This window comes from Mus caroli, chromosome 15, assembly GCF_900094665.2.
Source record: "Mus caroli chromosome 15, CAROLI_EIJ_v1.1, whole genome shotgun sequence".
Classification (NCBI taxonomy): domain Eukaryota; kingdom Metazoa; phylum Chordata; class Mammalia; order Rodentia; family Muridae; genus Mus; species Mus caroli.
The window spans coordinates 52,069,534-52,087,166 of NC_034584.1; the positions used below are offsets into that span (position 1 = coordinate 52,069,534).

Consider the following 17,633-nt stretch of genomic DNA (forward strand, 5'->3'; position numbering starts at 1 on the left):
GGAGGGGAGGGGAGGAGAGGGGAGAAGAGAGAAGAGAAGAGAAAAGAGAAGAGAAGAGAAGAGAAGAGAAGAGAAGAGAAGAGAAGAGAAGAGAGAGAAGAGAAGAGTCGAGTCCCCAATCCCCACAAAGCTTCAAGATTTAGCCAAATAAATGCACTTAATCTGAAAAGAGATAAAAGAAAAAATGATGGAGATGGAAAGAAGCACAAGAACTGAGTTCAATCTCCAATACCCAAAACAACATCAACAAAGTCAAACATGGTTGGGCACTTCTAATTCCACATGGGGTTGTGGGTGGCGGGGATCAGGGACAAACAGATCCCTGGAGTTCCCTATCCTGCCTAGAGTACTTGGCAAGTTCCAGGCCACTGAGAGATCCTGCGTCAAAAACCAAAGTGGACAGCACCTGAGAAATAACAGCTGATGTTATTTATCCTCAGGTTTCTGCCTACACACACACAAACAACAACAACAACAACAAAATCTTCAGGGCTCTTTAAGTTATAACTTTGTTAAAAACAAGAGTTTTAGTACAACTGACCCATTTCATGGATGAAGAAAATCAGACACTAATTATTTCATAGAGGCTATATGAGACAGCATAAAACCACAGGGTTTAGAGATGTTCTGTCAGTAAAATATTTGGAAAAGATACTCAACTTCATCCTAAGTTTTCTTACCTATAAAACTAAGATTCTTCAAAAATGTCACTCAACAAAAACATATGAAATGTCAACCATGTACCTTACATTGTGTCATGCACAGGTGTCATGCAGAGGTGGCCGGGATAGATTGCCTATGCTTAGTCACTAGGCCAGCAGCAAGGGAAACTGGCAGTCAAACATTACTTGGAATCGTTCTGACCACTAACAAGAAAATTAGCAAGAACTATATAAAGCACAGCACAGGGGCCTTCATGAGAAGCAGCAGAGAAGACTCCCCTAGATAAGTAGGAATAACCTAGCTCGAAGGCAAACAAGAGCTGTTTTCTTCACAGCTCATATGCACAAAGAGATTTAACTGTCTTCCACTCTCTCAAAAATTCTTTTGGGAGAATAAGAGATAGAATTTGCATATTATAATTGTTTGAAAGTAACTTAATCAGCTGACAAGGCACAAATTGAATTAAAAATCAGAAATAAAAATCACTACTATGGAGCTAGGTGCATGCTTGTAAACCCAGCCCTTGAGAGGAGAATCAGGAGTTCAATACCATCCTCTGCTACACAGTTTGTGGCCAGCCTGGGTTACACATGACCCTATCTCAATTTTTAAAAGAAAAAAGAAATAGATAGATAGATAGAGATAGAGAGATAGAGAGGTAGAGAGATAGATATATAGATATACATACTGTGTGGCAAGATGGCTCAGTGATAAAGCATATACCACAGGAGCATGAAGACCAGAGTGCAATCCCCAGAAATTTCCAAAAGCTGTGTGGGCATGGTGGTCTACCTGAAATCCCAGACTTTTCATGCTACATATACACAAAATGGTATGGTCCCAATTAATCTCCCTTGTCACTAAAGGCAATAACATGAACCCAGGAAAACTTCTGTAGAGAAGTCACTGTAGGTAACAAACATCTCCTCCTCTGTTTACAGTTAACTAAAAGTGACTCCAAAACCAATCTCAGGACTTTGCACATTTACTATAGAAAGTAGTTAGAGGTCAGCTGCACGAGGTCCTGCAACACTGGGCCCTAAAACACAGTAAAACATGTGTAAATACATCAAGCACCGTACATATTACTTTTGGAAAACTTTCAGTTCATGGGTCTGTAGAAAAATGTTTTTGTTTGTTTGTTTGTTTTACTTTATTAAATATTTGTTTTGGTTTTTTTTGTGGTTTTTCGAGACAGGGTTTCTCTGTGTAGCCCTGGCTGTCCTGGAACTCACTTTGTAGACCAGGATGGCCTCGAACTCAGAAATCCGCCTGCCTCTGCCTCCCGAGTGCTGGGATTAAAGGCGTGCGCCACCACACCCGGCTTAAGTTTTTATTGTATGAATGTTTTGCATGTCTGTTTGGCATGTGTGCCTGGTCCCCATGGAAGTCAGAAGAAGGCATCAGATTCCCTGGAACAGGAGTTACAGGCAGCCGTGAGCTACTATCTGGGTACTGGAAATTGAACCCAGGTTCTCTCCAAGAGCAGCCAAGTGCTCTTAACCTTTGGGCTATCTCTCCAGCCCCAGAAAAATATGTTTTTAAAAGCTGATTAAGTCAGTTGTAATAGTGCCATTAAAAATGATAACAAGAACATGGAAAGAATTTTATCCAATGGTATTTTTAAAAACCTGAATAAAATTTGCATTATATTAATAATAATAAGTAAGAGAATATATACTATACTCTTAGAAAAAGACTAGATGAATATTTTTAAAATAGACTTTTCATGTTACAGGTGGAATATTTATGGTATTTATATATTTTCTTCACTATTGTTTGATACTGTTTTCTGTAAAATATGACAAATAATAATTTTAAAGACTTAAAATTGCAGACAAGTTTATTTTTATTTTAGTGTTAGTTCTGACCTAGGACCAACTAAATAAGCTGAGTTTTCTGTTTGTTGACTCAGGGTCTTGTTATAAAAGCCCAGACTGGCCTCCAATGTCAAATCCTCCTGCCTTAACCCCCTGACCTTCCTTCACTCTGAATGTTGGGATTGTAGGGCATGCCTAGCTGGAAACAAGTTTTCTTTTTAAGGCAAAAAACAAAGTTATATAAGGTTTTTCAGGGTGGCAGGAACCCACCCCTTAGCAGGTGTATGCAGGTGTGTCTTAGGACACTGTTCTCAGCAGGTGTATGCAGGTGTGTCTTGGGACACTGTTCTCAGCAGGTGTATGCAGGTGTGTCTTGGGACACTGTTCTGAATCTGGTTCTAAGAGACCTTAAATCACCCATATTCTCTAGGTAGCTCTGGCCAAGCCCGTTTCTATAGGCCCATCTACATCCTGGCATCACATGTGTGCCTGGTGCCTGTGGAAGTCAGAAGAGGGCATCAGCTCCCCTGGAACAGGAGTCACAGCGGCTTCTTCTGAGGATAAGATGCTTTTCAACCAACTCATGATTCAGAACTCATTGAAATAATTACAAAAATATTTCTCTACAGAAGGACTCAATGAAAGCAAAATTTGTTTCATCACAGCAAAAAAATGTTGGGAGTCCTTATACAAATTCTTTTATGGTCAGAAAGAATGTGTTTGGCTTTCCACGACATCTCTAGGCTCCAACAAAGAACATATTAAAGGCCCAGCAATGTTTAAAACTTACTTTGTAAAATGTCTTTAAGGAGCTAGGGAGGTAGCCCAGTTGGTAGAATGCTTGCCCTGCATGCATCAAAATCCTGAATTGTTTTCCCAGACAGGTATAGTGGGGTACACCTGTCATCCCAGCACTCTGGAAGTAGAAAGTGAGGATTGTAAATTCAAGGTCATCCCTGTTCATTGAAGGAACACAAGATTCATGAAACTGTCTCAAAAAGTGTTGGAGGAGGTGTTTGGAGAGATAGTTCAGCAGTTAAACAAGAACTGGTGCTCTTCCACATTCTAAAGGACCTGGTTCAATTCTAGCACCCACATGGTGGCTCACAACCACCTGTAACTCCAGTTCTAGGGCATGTGGCAGCTTCTGTGGACACCAGAGGTAAAGTATACATACAAACATACACACACACACACACACACACAGAGGCAAAAACAATCATACACATAAAATTTAAAATCCTTAGGGGTGTGTGTGTGTGTGTGTGTGTGTGTGTGTGTGTGTGTGCACGCATTCACTCCTTTGAGTGCTCACTTCTGGAAGAACTACTGAAAGCACTGTTCTCTGCTATACAGACTACTTGTAACAAGCCCACATGGACAAGTCACTTAGTCATCAGAGTATGAAGATCCTCTCCGACCTAAAGCACTCCACAAAACATAGTAGCAACATTCAATAAACAGTTACTATTATCTAAAGTTCACTAGTAATAAATGAGCTTTATGTATGACTTGGGCATGTCTACTTTATAAACTAAGCATGAAACTAAGGAAGAAAAAACATTCCAAGGACTATTTTTGCAGTAAATTCAAGTGAAAACAACATAGTCTTGCAAACAGATCAAAGACAGTTTGTACTTAGAAACATGACTTCTGCTCTGTAAAAAAAACTATCATAATGTAATACATTTTTAAAATATTAAAATGCTTTTTTCAGATGGGCAGTGGTGGCGCATGCCTTTAATCCCAGCACTTGGGAGGCAGAGGCAGGGGGATTTCTGAGTTCGAGGCCAGCCTGGTCTACAGAGTGAGTTCCAGGACAGCCAGGGCTACACAGAGAAACCCTGTCTCAAAAAAACAAAACAACAACAACAACAACAAAGTACTTTTTTCACAGAGAAAATGAGTTAGATTTGGGATGGAGAGATGGCTCAGCAGTTAAAAGCACCGATTGCTCTACTAAAGAACCAACATTTGATTATCAAAACCCACATGGGGTAAATGAGGAAAATACCTAATAAAAAAAAAAAGGAAAAAAAAAACCCACATGGGGACTCCCAAACATCTGTACTCCTGTTCCAGGGGTCCAATGCCCTTTTCTGGCCTCCATAGGCACCAGATGCACACATGGCACAAAACATACATACAAGAAAAACACCCATATTCATAAAATAAAACATTTTAAAATGTTTAAAGTTACTGGATTCTATGCCTGTTAATGAAAATGTCAAATGTTATTTAAAATGTTTATAAATTAGACAGAATTGTAGCTGTATTGAATCCCCAAGTCTTATATTTCAAATTACATGATTAACAGATAATAGTATTATGGCCTATTTAGCCACAAAATATGTTATTTAGGTAAGATTGTATATGAATAAAATAAATATTTTATAGCAAATATGGGTCAAATAAAAATATGTTGTAAGATATTATAGTTTGTTAGGTTCATGTTAGTTTCTATCTAGCATCAACTAAATAAAACTGTTCTTAAGAAGCAAAAATATATGCACTAAGAATCCCTAGGAATCTTCACTCGTATAGTTCCCTGGGAATTCTTGGGACTCTGCTCCATTTAGTCTCACATTCTCACCTCTCAATCAGAGCTCTATTCGGCTAGCTGGAAATATTTAGTTTCACATGTTTGTACTCAAAGTAAAAATTACAAATCTAGTAAGAAAGGCATTTTCACATTTAAAATGTAAACATTTGCATAGTCCAATTCTTAAAAATATTAAATTAGGAACTTGACAACACAAATGTGTAGCCATGTAAATGCTTTTAAAATATTACTGGCACTTAGAATCATTACCTAAAAAATAAACCTCAGGAAAATGTCAAAACCAAAAGCAGTCCAGTATTAAAGTGACTACAAGCAGAAATGGATATGACAAAAGCTGAGGTGTCTGAAAGCCATGACCAAAGGTGAACTCATTACAGAGAATCCCTCTGCCAATGCTAACAAAGGCTAAAAGGTAAGGAGCTACCACTGCTACCTAGTTTTGTTCAAGTCAGAGAGTGGAACTTAATGACACTGAAGACTTAAAGAATCCAGGCAGGACAGGTTCCGCTGGAAAACTCGGTCCCATTATTTGAGGAGGAGAATGTCCCTAGGACATTAACAGCCCAGCTGGCATATATGTGCTGTGAGGTGGGGTATTACATTGAGTGGCATAAACTAGCTCTATCATGAAACTGACTTGTTGACAGTTAGTGAATGGGACCCAAAAGTGCTTGTCTGCTGCAGACAGTTTTCCCTAGTGTTTGCAAGAATGTGTGCTGTGGGCCGGGCGTGGTGGCGCACGCCTTTGATCCCGGCACTTGGGAGGCAGAGGCAGGTGAATTTATGAGTTCAAGGCCAGCCTGGTCTACAAAGAAACCCTGTTTCAAAAAACAAAAAACAAAACAAAAAAAAAAAAAGAACGTGTGCTGTGTCTTCTCCATAAGAATGCTTTGTTCTGAATAAGGCTATCTTTCCTTGAGAAACTGGAAGATCATTCATCTGTACATTATAGTTCCTATTTATAAAATGAGGCAACTATTACCTATTTCAGTGAGGATATATTTATTTGACTTTAGAAAAATATTTAAAATAACAATTGGACTAAATTATTTCAAGTCTATAGTATATCACCTAATGTTTCCTGTAAAAGCCAAAATTAGGTAAAATATATCAAAATGTAAAGCACAGCCAAATATTCAAAACTTGGTATGTTTAATATAAGTAAAAGTATAACATACTAATTTTCATAATTATAATTCACGATTATCAGTAGCCTGTATATTTATAGTATATTTTCAAGTATTTATGTCTTAAAGGTATTTTTTAATTACATTTCTTTATTTTCAGTGTGTGATCATGTATGCCACAGCATATATGTGAATGTGGAAGGACTACTTGCAAGAGTTGGTCCTCTCCTTCTAGGGTGTGGGTCTCAGGGATGAAACTTAGGACATCGGGCTTTTCAAAAGACTGAGCCATTTCACTACCCCTGAATATTGTACTTTATTGATTTATTTTTAAGAACGATTTCACTTTGTAATTCTGGCAGGCCTGGAATTTGATGTGTAGAAAAGGCTGGTCTTAACCTCAAAGACCCACCCATCTCTGCTTCCCAGGTTCTAGCATTAAAGGCATGTGCCACAGTAGCTGGTTGGAGTTTTAACATAAACAAAAGAGCAGTAAAAATTTAGATCAATTTCCCTACATTTAGGTCCTTCACTGACCATGTTCCTTTGTCTTCAAGCCACATTATTAGAGCATCTGGTGCAGTGCCTGACACATGGCAGACTATGGCAAATATTAGCTGAAAAACAAATTATAAACATCCTAAATAAAGGCTGGAGAGATGGCTCAGTGGTTAAGAGCACTGAGTGCTCTTCCAGAGGTTCTGACTTCAATTCCCAGCAACCACATGGTGGCTCACAACCATCTGTAATGGGATCCAATGCCCTCTTCTGGTGTGTCTGAAGACAGCTACAGTGTACATTAAATAAATACACACATAAATACATAAAAATAAATCTGTTGTTACAAATATCCTAAATAAGATGTATGATGAGGGACTGGAGAGGTGGCTCAGCAGGTAAGAGTGCGTGCTGCTCTTGCAGCGGCCTCAGGCTTGGTTCTTAGCATCCATGTCAGGTAGTTCACGACTACCTGTAACTCTACTTCCAGGGGATCTGACACCCTCTCCTGGCCTGCACAGTTGCTTTCTACTATTAATTTTTACTTTTATTCATAGGTATGCATATGTGTGTCTCAATGTGAGTGTATTCCACATGTGGCAGGTTCCACATGGAAGCCAGAAGGTGGCATCTGATCTGGAGCTGGTGTTACAGGCAGGTGTAAGTCACTGGCTGGATACTGGGAACTGAACTCAGGTCCTCTGAAGACCTCTAGAAATAAGTGCTCCTTTTTTGGCGGGAGGAGTTTGAGACAGTCTCACTATGTAGCTCTGGCTATCCTGGAATTCACTGTGTAGACCAGGCTAGCCTCCAACTCACAGAGATATACCTGCCTCTGCCTCTCAAGTGCTGAGATTTAAAGACTTGTGCTGTCATTCCAGATGTAGTAAGTGCTCTTAACCACTAGTGAGCCATCTCTCTACCCCTTAGCTGCTGTTTTAAGGAAAACATTAAGAAAAGAAAAAGTAAAAAAAGAGAGAATCACTGTCCTTTTTTTAAGACTGTGTGTGTGTGTGTGTGTGTGTGTGAGTGTGTGTGTGTGTGTGTGTGTGTGTGTGCACATGCATGTATGTACGTGCTCACAGAGGCAAGAAGAGGGCACTATATCCCCTGGAATCTTGAGTATAGGCAGATTTTAAAACATTAGTCAAATACAGTAGTATGGACACTTAAGTGAGTACATCTGTACGAGGCTTTACCATCCCTGAATGAGGAAGCACATACCTGCCATAGCTTCTTCAGCATTCTGTTCCTTAAAGCAGAAGGTTATCCCTTCAAATGAGGTACTTGGCTCAGGCCATCATCACAAATTGTCCCAAAGTAGCTAGCAGGCTTCTACAAAGAAAAATATACTATTATTTTATTATTCTCAATATTACTCGGACTTACTAACAACCACAGTTTAGGCCTTGGCTTTTAAAAAGTGTTTAATTCTGGGGGAAAATTTATTTCCTCATAGAAATTAATACACACACACACACACACACACACACATGTAAATGCCAAATGCAATACTGATAGGAAACACAAAGGTGCTTTAAAAATCTACTTACACAGAACAATCCAGTAACATATTATTTTCAATAAAATGACAAAATCCTATTGTGACAAACTCTGTTACAGAAGCAGCAGATGGAAAAAGGACTTCTTTTGGCTCATAGTTTTATGGTGAGGAAGGCAAGGCAGCATTCATGGCTACAGGCACCTGAAGAAATGTGCTCACATATCCATGGTCCCAGCAAGCATCAGGAAGGTTTGTCTGGGTTACCTAGAACCCAGAGACCCACTTCCTCCAGCTGGGCCCTACCTGCTAAAGGTTCTATATGTATTACAAACAATTAGAATTGCCCTTCATGGCACTGCATGTTTTTAATCCCAGCACTTGGGAAGCAGAGGCAGTCGGACCTCAATGAGTCCAAGGGCAGCCAAGTCTACATAACAATTTCCAGCCTATCCAGAGTTACACAGTGAGAGACCCTATCATATACATGCAACATTTTTAACTCATCATTCTCAGAAAATTCAAACTAATGTCTAAAATGTTTGGTATATTTCCAAGAGTACCTAATACACTGGGAAGTTTTAATAAAAACTACAACTGCTTCTTTAACTAAAATAACAGCAGTACTTTTGAAAGATGAAATATTTCACTTATTTATTTATATCTACATTGGTGTTTTGCCTGTATGTATGTCTGTGTGAGGGTGTCAGTTCTTGGAATTACAGACAGTTGTGAAATGCCATGCAGGTACTGGGAATTGAACCCCAGTCCTCTGGAAGAGCAGTGAGTGCTTCTAACCACTGACCCATCTCCCTAGCCCTGAAAGTAGAAATTTTGTTGCTGTTCTTAAATCACAGATACTCTAAAGCACAGAGAAACAGAAAATCATCTTTTATTTTTCCCAAGTATCTTATGTTCTTACTCCTGATAATAGTACATACAAGCTTAAGAAATATTGTAAATATAGTAAAACATCCACTGAATAAAAGCTTAGGCCAAAACCTTCCACTAGTTTCATGAAAAGTAAAAGCACTTTACTGGCAGACACGGTGAAGCATTGCACGTTGGACTACACAATTTTGTTTTTTAGTATCTCCACACTCAACCACTCCTTAGCACCCATTACAGGACGTGAATAAGGAGAGAAAATAGGGAACAGCTGCCACAGAGAAAGGTTATTTTCAAAAGTGAATTATTAATACAGTAGGAAATTGGTAGCCAACTGCAATTCATTCTTAAATCACACAGAAAGGGTAAGATGTTTTACTGAACAAGACTCTCCTGAGATGAGCTGCCAAGACACGTGAAGGCACAGACCAAGAGGCACACCAGATGAGCTCTTTGATTCTTCTGAATGAAAACCACATTTCTCTGATGCTATTCCAGTTTTGATACAGAGATTCCTTAAGGACATTTCTAATCCAGAGTATTTTTTTTTAATTTAGGGTGAGCGTATTTCAGAAATTAAAGAACTCAAGCATGTACATTATACAATAAAAAAGAACAAGCTGTTCTGGCAGTAATTATAAAGACCTAGAAGTCTGAGCTCTGCAACAAGCTGGACAAACCCCAGCACTGCTGCTCACTACCTGCTTGGTTTTAAAAAAGGTTTTAAACACAGGCTGAGTCTGTGTGCTCAGCCTCCTCATCTATAGGCTGGAGCAAGCAGCAGGACTTTGTTAATGGGGCTGTTCTGAGGACTGGAAGAAGAAGAAAATAGCTCTTAGGCTATTTTCTGGTACTTAGTAAGAACATAATAAATTTTGTTTGGGTTTTACTTATATTACTGTCACATTATATAACAAAGGAAGTCTCTGTTTAAAATTTGATCAGTGCTAATAAACTATAAAATATTTTTAAGATCTGGTTGACAGTCAACCTGTACATTGCGTTCCCTGTTTATAATGCTGATATATTAAGTTGGCTTTAACAGTAGACAAATAATATAATTCAAGCCCTATACACATACATACTCTGAGTTACCTTCAAAATGAATCATTACTATATGACACACTGTAAAGGGTATTTCATAAAATTAACAAATCTTTGATATACGTAATCTTACATCATAGAGGAAGAACTGGTCTTGTTAACCTTTACACTCCTATATGCCTCCCTCCACATAGTCCATATCCAGTTAAGTTTTAACAACCTTCTTTTTCACAAAAAAATGGGCTGTAGATGGAAGTAAACATTTAGGATAGGAGGGAGACATAATTATAAGTAAATATCCGCAAATATCAAAGCATCCTATGTCCTTTCATGACAACCAAAAAGGAGAAATGCATATTGAGGAAGAGGAAAAGGGGGACTCAAATCATACAAGAAATATTCATCACCTATAACTAATGATAACTATTATTTTAATATCTATTTATTTACTTGTGTATATATTTGGAAGGATGGCACATGCCATGGTGCAGAAGACAACTTTTAGGAGTCCATTCCCCTTCTTTAGACCAGAGTACTAAAGGGGTTCTGAGAATCAAATTAAGGTGATTAGCAGCAAGTATTCATCCACTGAGTCATCTTCTAGTGCCCTGACAGCTTTATTTTACATAATAAATATACATTTACATATATACATTTATAGCTACTATTACTGCTGTTTAAAAATAAGCTCTGATATGAATTTTTTAATTCTAAATTTAAAAAATGAAAATGAAAACCCTACAAAAATAATTTCTCAGGGCTATTGTTAGTAGAGGACTCACACAGAATGCAAGGCCTTGGGGACTCAGTTCCCAACACAACATAAACTGGCCCTCAGAGCACAACGGTAACTCTAGATTTTTTTAGTAGGTTGGGTTAGGAAGAGCAGTTCAATGACCTCCTTGGCTACATAAGGAGCTTGAGTCAGCCTGGGCTACATGAGACCCTCTCCAAAACAAAACAAAACTATTCAAACTTAGCCATGTGTTTATAATTATAGTACTCAGGAGAAGGAGACAGAGGCGGGAGGATTGAAAGTTCCAGGCCAGTCTGAGCTACGTAGCAAGGATAGGACTTAAAAACACACATAAACAAATATTTATTCAGCTGACCTCCTTGAACAAATGTCATTCTGAAACTGCCAATATATATTAGTTTTCTAAAATGTATCATTTTACTTGTTTAGGCCAAAGGTACATATCAGTTAAACATCTGAGTGTATATGTGTGTCTCTTCATGGCACATACATTGAAGAACTTAGATGATATAAAATGACAAGATTAGCCCTAGACTCATTCTGTTGAACCAGGCTGGCCTTAAACTCAGAGATTCACCTGCCACTGTCTCCCAAAAGCTGAGACTAAATACATGTACCACCACTGCCAGGCTGAATATCTTTTAAGAACATGACCAAGATCTGGAGAGAGGCTCAGTCCTTAAAAGTATTGACTGTCCTTCCAGAGGACAGAGGACCTGGGTTCAATTCCCAGCACCGACATGGAGGCTCACATCTGCCTATAACTCCAGTTCCATGGGATCCAGCCACCTCCTCTGCCCTCTGAGGGCACTGCATACCACGGTGCACAGACATACATGTAGACAAAATGCCCAAACACAAGCAATATTATAACTTTTTAAAAAGAGTGCATGAAAGTACGGTCTGGAGAGATGGCTCAGCAGTTAAGAGCACTGGCTATTCTTCCAGAGGTCCTGAGTTCAATTCCCAGCCCCCACATGGTGGCTCATGGCCATCTATAAAGGAATCTGATACCCTCTTCTGTCATGCAGGTGCACATGTAGTAGAGCACTTATAAATAAATAAAATAAACTTTTAAAAAAAGAGTGCATGACAGTAAAAGAGAAAATACCTCATCACATCACTTTTCCATATGAGTGTGAATTAAACAAAACAGGAACTCTTTGAAACAAGCCTCCACGTGTATGCTATCAACTACAATAGTAAGACAGCAAAGCTCTGCTCCTTTTCAGCAAAACCAAGAATCCTGAAAGGTAAAACTACTGTGACATCTTTCATGTCCTACCCTCAAGCCAAGCAAGCTCAGCTGTGCAGGAGACGAAGCTACCGATGAGCATCTTCTACACAGACACATTTATGTTTTCAGCCTTAGCATATTTTCAAACCATCTGGCATCTATGTATGCCTCTCTGGTTTGCCAGACTAATCTGTTCAGAACTGAGTATAACACTAGAGCTATATGCACTGTGGGAAAAGCAAAGAACAGCACATAGTTAAAGTTGTGTTCCAAATGCTGAGCTATAAACTGGTTATACCTGACCTGTATGTTTAAAGCATCTCTACCAAAAATATTAAGCTCTTTTGAGAATGTACAAATGGCTCAGGACTGTCAGAAGTTACCAAAGTCACTAGAATTCTTGGGAGTTTATTTTTTCTCGTTTTATTTGTTTGTTTGTTTGTTTGTTTGTTTGTTTGTTTCGAGACAGGGTTTCTCTGTGTAGCCCTGGCTGTCCTGGAACTCACTTTTGTAGACCAGATTGGCCTCGAACTCAGAAATCCGCCTGCCTCTGCCTCCCAAGTGCTAGGATTAAAGGCATGTGCCACCATGCCGGCTTTTTTTCTCATTTTAATCTAAGCAGTCAAATAAAACATATCAAGAGGTAGTTCTATAAAAAAATTCATTGATAAATAAAATACTATAAATTGTATATTTACAAAATTACCTAAGGGTCAGTGAGGTGGTTTGGTCAATAAAAGCATTTACCACCAAGCCTGCTACCTGAGTCTGCTACCCAGAACTCCTGAAAGTTGTCATCTGACCTCCACATGCAGACAGTGGGATGTGCACATAACTGCACACAAACACAAATAAACAATAAATGTAAAAAATTAGTATCTAAGATTGAGATGGTGGTACACACTTGTAATCCCAGCACTGACAAGGAAGAGGCAGGAGGACTGCCATAACTTCAAGGCCAGCCTAGGCTATGTTTTGAAACTTCAATTCAAAACAAAATCTAAGATTATGCATTTTACTTTGCCTAAAATTAGTCTGTATACTTTTAAAATGCTTGGAGGATGGAGATAGAAACTAAGATAAAAAATATTCATGAATGTCCTTTTCCTTATATGCCCTGTTACCCAACTACTGTCCCTGGCAGCACTCAGCCTTTCTTTCCTTCACTTAAAATCTGGAATCAGAATTGCTTCTTTAGAAATAATCTATGTGCCAGTAGCCTTGTTAGAACAAACTTCTATTAATCCCCACTGCCAGTTTGAAATAATGACTTTTTCAAGGCATTTTAAAAAGAAACAGAGGCCGGGCGTGGTGGCGCACGCCTTTAATCCCAGCACTCGGGAGGCAGAGGCAGGCGGATTTCTGAGTTCGAGGCCAGCCTGGTCTACAAAGTGAGTTCCAGGACAGCCAGGGCTACACAGAGAAACCCTGTCTCGAAAAACCAAAATAAATAAATAAATAAATAAATAAATAAATAAAATTAAAAAAAAATAAAAAGAAACAGGTAATTACTACTGCATACAAATTAAAGTGTTAGGACAAAGACTTCTGAAATACAATGACCAGCATCACAAACAGAAAGGTATACTTGTGTACCCCACAACACACAGTCTTTTCCTGGGGAAGGAGTGGTCCTTCCGGATTTTCATTTGCCATAATTTTAATCTCCGAGAGAATTGCTTCTTCGAGTTGCATGGAATCCCACCCTAAAAACGTCACAACTTCTCAATCAGCCTTTCTCATAATTTCCTCCTTGGCTTGTTTTGGTCTTGTGTTTTAGAGAAGGGTTAGTGACAGAAAAGTCCTGTGAGCATTCCTACTTTACGCTTCTCTACATTCAGTTTTCCAATTGCTTTGCCCAGAGTAAGCTAAGGATAGCAAACAGAATCTTATTCTTCCGTTTGGTTCGTTTCTTACTGGTACCTTTGGAGTACCGAAACAAAGAATTCTAAGTCCCTCTCTTGGAACTTCGGTGTAAATACACAAGGAAAGAGCTTCCGTCAGGGCTTGGCTTTCCTGCCATCAGACCCCAGTCCTTTTTATTCCCTCCTAGCCAATTCCCTTTAAGCCCCAAGGCTTGGAGCTTCCTCTGGTCCATCGCTCTCCCAAGTCTGCACTCCCGCTCCTCTACAGACTCTGCAGAAAGAGACAAGTGTGTTTCCACCCTCTTTAATGAACTTCTCCCCTAAAAGCCTGCTCTTCCTCAAAATATACTTCGCCCTATACTTCTTGGGGATGCAACTCCTGAGTCTTCTCTGCTGAGGTTTCCTGTTGCTCCGACCCCAAAGCCAGTGCGCTACAGTCCAGCCGGAGATCCTTGGCTGACTCTTCAGAGGGGGGCTGCGCCGCGTCCCCACGAGGTGGCCTCACGCCTCCGGAGGCCCAACGCTGGAGATCTCCCCCAGGACCCGCACGGTAGTTAGGGTCCGCTGTCCCAGAGACGTCCTTCCCCCCCAGGGAGACCGGCTCCCCATCCCCTCTGCGCCCCCAAGTTACTCAGTGCTCTCCCAACCAAGGCGCTGGGGCTTTCCCTCCAAACCCTCCACCCAGAGCTCAGTCCTCGCTCTGACAACCTCCCGAGAGAACCCGGGAGCTGCGACTCCGTCCGCCCCGCCGCGGGGCAGGCCCGGTCCCTCCGAGTCCGATCCTGCGTGCCCAAGCGCCGTGGGCTGGGTCCCGAGGAGGAGGGGTGTCTGTGTCCCGCTGCTGCCCCGTCCCGTGTCGCGCCAGCGCCCGCGCCTCTCGGCTTCCCTACCCGCCGCGAGCTCCTGCTCGGGTTCCACCCGCAACCGCGAGGCCCAGTCCCCAGCCCGCTCGCGCAGCTACCTGCAGGGGCCGCCTCGCCTCAGCGCCTCGCCGCCGCCATCTTGCATTTCAGAGCGACTGCACTTTTCAGGGAGTCAACTCTGACCCGTGAACCCTAACCCCGGAACCACTCGGAGGGCCCTCGCGCGAGGGGGCCCCCCACGGAGCTCCGCAGCCCGGCAGAAGCTCCGAGAGGCCAGGCCAGGGTGCGAGAGAGTCTCTGCTCCCTGAACCCACAAGGGCCGCGAGGAGGAGCCAGCCGAGGCGGGGACGAGCCGGGCGCCCCACTCGAGGACTCCGCCGCTCCTCTAGGATGCGACCCAGGCCGCTCCTCTAGAACCCAGCGCTGCGGGAGGTGTGCGCCGCCCCGCCCTCTGTCAGGGAGAGTCACGCCCCCTGTCAGGAGGGGGCCACGCCTCTGTCACTAGAAGCCACGCCCCGTCGCGAGAAGCTCCTCCTCCCGGGCCTGCGAGGCTCCGCCCCGCTCAAGCGATTGCTGGGTCAGCGGTCGTCAGAAGTCGGACCCCGCCTCCCGCGACCTCGGTCGCTTTCTTCCCTTGAAACTGCCTCCTCCGAAACCAACCCCTTCTCTCCCGGAGCCGGGGTCCTAAGGCCCCGCCCCTCCCTAAGCCACGCCCACTGTCACTCTCGGCTCCTCCTTAGCAGCGCCCTCTGGATGCCAGCCGCGCCCCCACCCGCTGTCAACAGTCCCGCGCTCCTGTCAGCGGCTGCTCCGCCTCTTCCTAGCCCGAGTCCAGCAGGAGCCCCGTAGTTCCAGCTTTGGACGGGAAAAGTTGAGCGTGGCCCTACTTGAAGCCTCCCGCCTCTGCCTCCTGCTGCTGTCCCTCTTTCCCCGGAGAGCCACTGACTGAAGCCGAGCTCTCCTCAGTGGGCACCAGCCCCGCAGCGCGGCCAGCCGAGGACCTCAGCGACTTCCCCACCTCTGCCCTTCCGCCCTCTCGTCATTGTTCCAATGAATATAACAAACGAGGGCGAAAGGAAACCACTCCGAGTGTTCGCTCCGTGTACTCACCGCTCCGGGACGGATGTAAGAGAACTCTTTGGCGCCTGGATGTTTAGTCCCCACCCCCATTCCAGTCATGGACCCTTTTGTGTTTTGATAGCAGAGCTCCACCAAACCACGCCAGTCCGAAAATTTGCACTCTGCATTTACTTGAAGGGAAGACCTGGCTGCTGATATCAACGTGCACAATATTTAGTTGCATCCTAAAATTCTAAAACTTGTGTATGCTGAAACTTCATGGTCTCACCAGCAGAGGTACTCAACCCTGTCCCACTCTCAGCCCATTCTTAAAACAAAAATTAATAGCGCTCAAGCCCCTTGAAACTAAATTCAGAACGCAAACTACTTATACAAATAATTTAAGAAATCAGTGTAGTTTCTAATAGAAAGTGGTTTAATAGAAAGTATTTATAATACAGTACTAACATCAGTAATATAAAACAATGCATTCTCCACAATGTATTTAATACACAATGTATTTAAATACACAATGTATTTATGTATCCCTCATAAGAAAAATACAAGACAAAAAGTCACACACACACACACCCCCCAGTTTATGCTCACCCCAAAGACAGTTCCAGGTCCACTGAGAATCCCAGTTTAGGATTTAACTCTGAACAAAGAAAATATTTCAAATTCAGATATTCAACCTTTTGTTCATGCATTCAACCATTTGCTTTTTGAGGACCACATGTGCCGGACACTAAAGAAGATGTAAAACTGAGTAAAGCCATCCTGTCGTCCGTTGGTATCTAAAAGGTATTATTCTGGAACCCTCCATGATACCCAAATAGAATGTCATTCAAGTCCCTTAAACAAACTGGTATGGAATTTGCATATAATCTGTGCACATGCCCCCGATGGAATTTACCTCATCTCTATTAGCATGATGTAGACATCAGGCAAAGAGCTGCTGTACTGTAACTGTTTAACATACCGAGACAAGAAAAAAAGTTGACTCGTTCAGCAGAGATGCGTGATTTTTTTTTTTCTGAACATTTTGATCCACAGTTGGTTGAATCATAGATGTGGAAGCCATGGATCTGGAAGGCTCTGTTCTGTCTTCCAGGATCTTACAGACTAGATGCTAGGCAAAAAAAAAAAAAAAACAACATGCTCATAGAATACATCAAAGTGAAAATCGAGGAGAATCTGAAGTGTCTGAGGCATATGGACTTTGCTTGCTAGCTCTCTCTCTCTCTCTCTCTCTCTCTCTCTCTCTCTCTCTCTCTCTCTGTTTCCCTTTTCTTATTTCTCCTTTTTAGCACTAGTTTATAGTCTTATCCCTCTCTCTCTAAAGCAGCCAGCCTGTTTCACTCCCCAAAGCCTCCCAATTTAAGGTCACTCCCACAGGGCATTTCTGTCCAGGAAAACAATTTCAATAGCACAGTGCTGGGAACAGTATCCCTGGTTGAAGTGCTGCCAATTATCTGGCATCCTTGCACAAAGCAAGACTGTTACCAGCACTTGAGAGAGAGAGAGAGAGAGAGAGAGAGAGAGAGAGAGAGAGAGAGAGAGAGAGAGAGAACGTTGCAGACTTAAGCAATATGCATATATGTTTCCCATAGCAGATTGTGCCAGCCCACATAAATCTGTTTAGAGACCACGCTTACAGGGTAACTTGTTTCTATTAAAATAAACTCATTTATAAAAATTGTAAATATGACTGATTTTAACAGCTGCGCAGCTCCAGAAGTGAGTTT

At 41.7% G+C, this 17,633-nt stretch overlaps 1 protein-coding gene across 2 annotated transcripts in view; it reads right to left on the reverse strand.

Moving 5' to 3' along the window:
- Zhx1 (zinc fingers and homeoboxes 1) overlaps positions 1–15,276 on the reverse strand; it is a 27,836-nt gene extending 12,560 nt beyond the window's left edge. The window contains exons 1-3 of one of the 2 annotated variants that reach the window (XM_021183178.1): positions 14,925–15,276; positions 7,896–8,006; positions 3,274–3,399 (exon numbers count right to left, since the gene is read on the reverse strand). The gene's annotated coding sequence lies outside the window, so the exon portion shown is untranslated. The remainder of the gene's footprint in view (positions 1–3,273; positions 3,400–7,895; positions 8,007–14,924) is intronic. The other variant, XM_021183177.1, reaches the window with a different exon arrangement.
- Between the last annotated feature and the right edge of the window lie 2,357 nt (positions 15,277–17,633).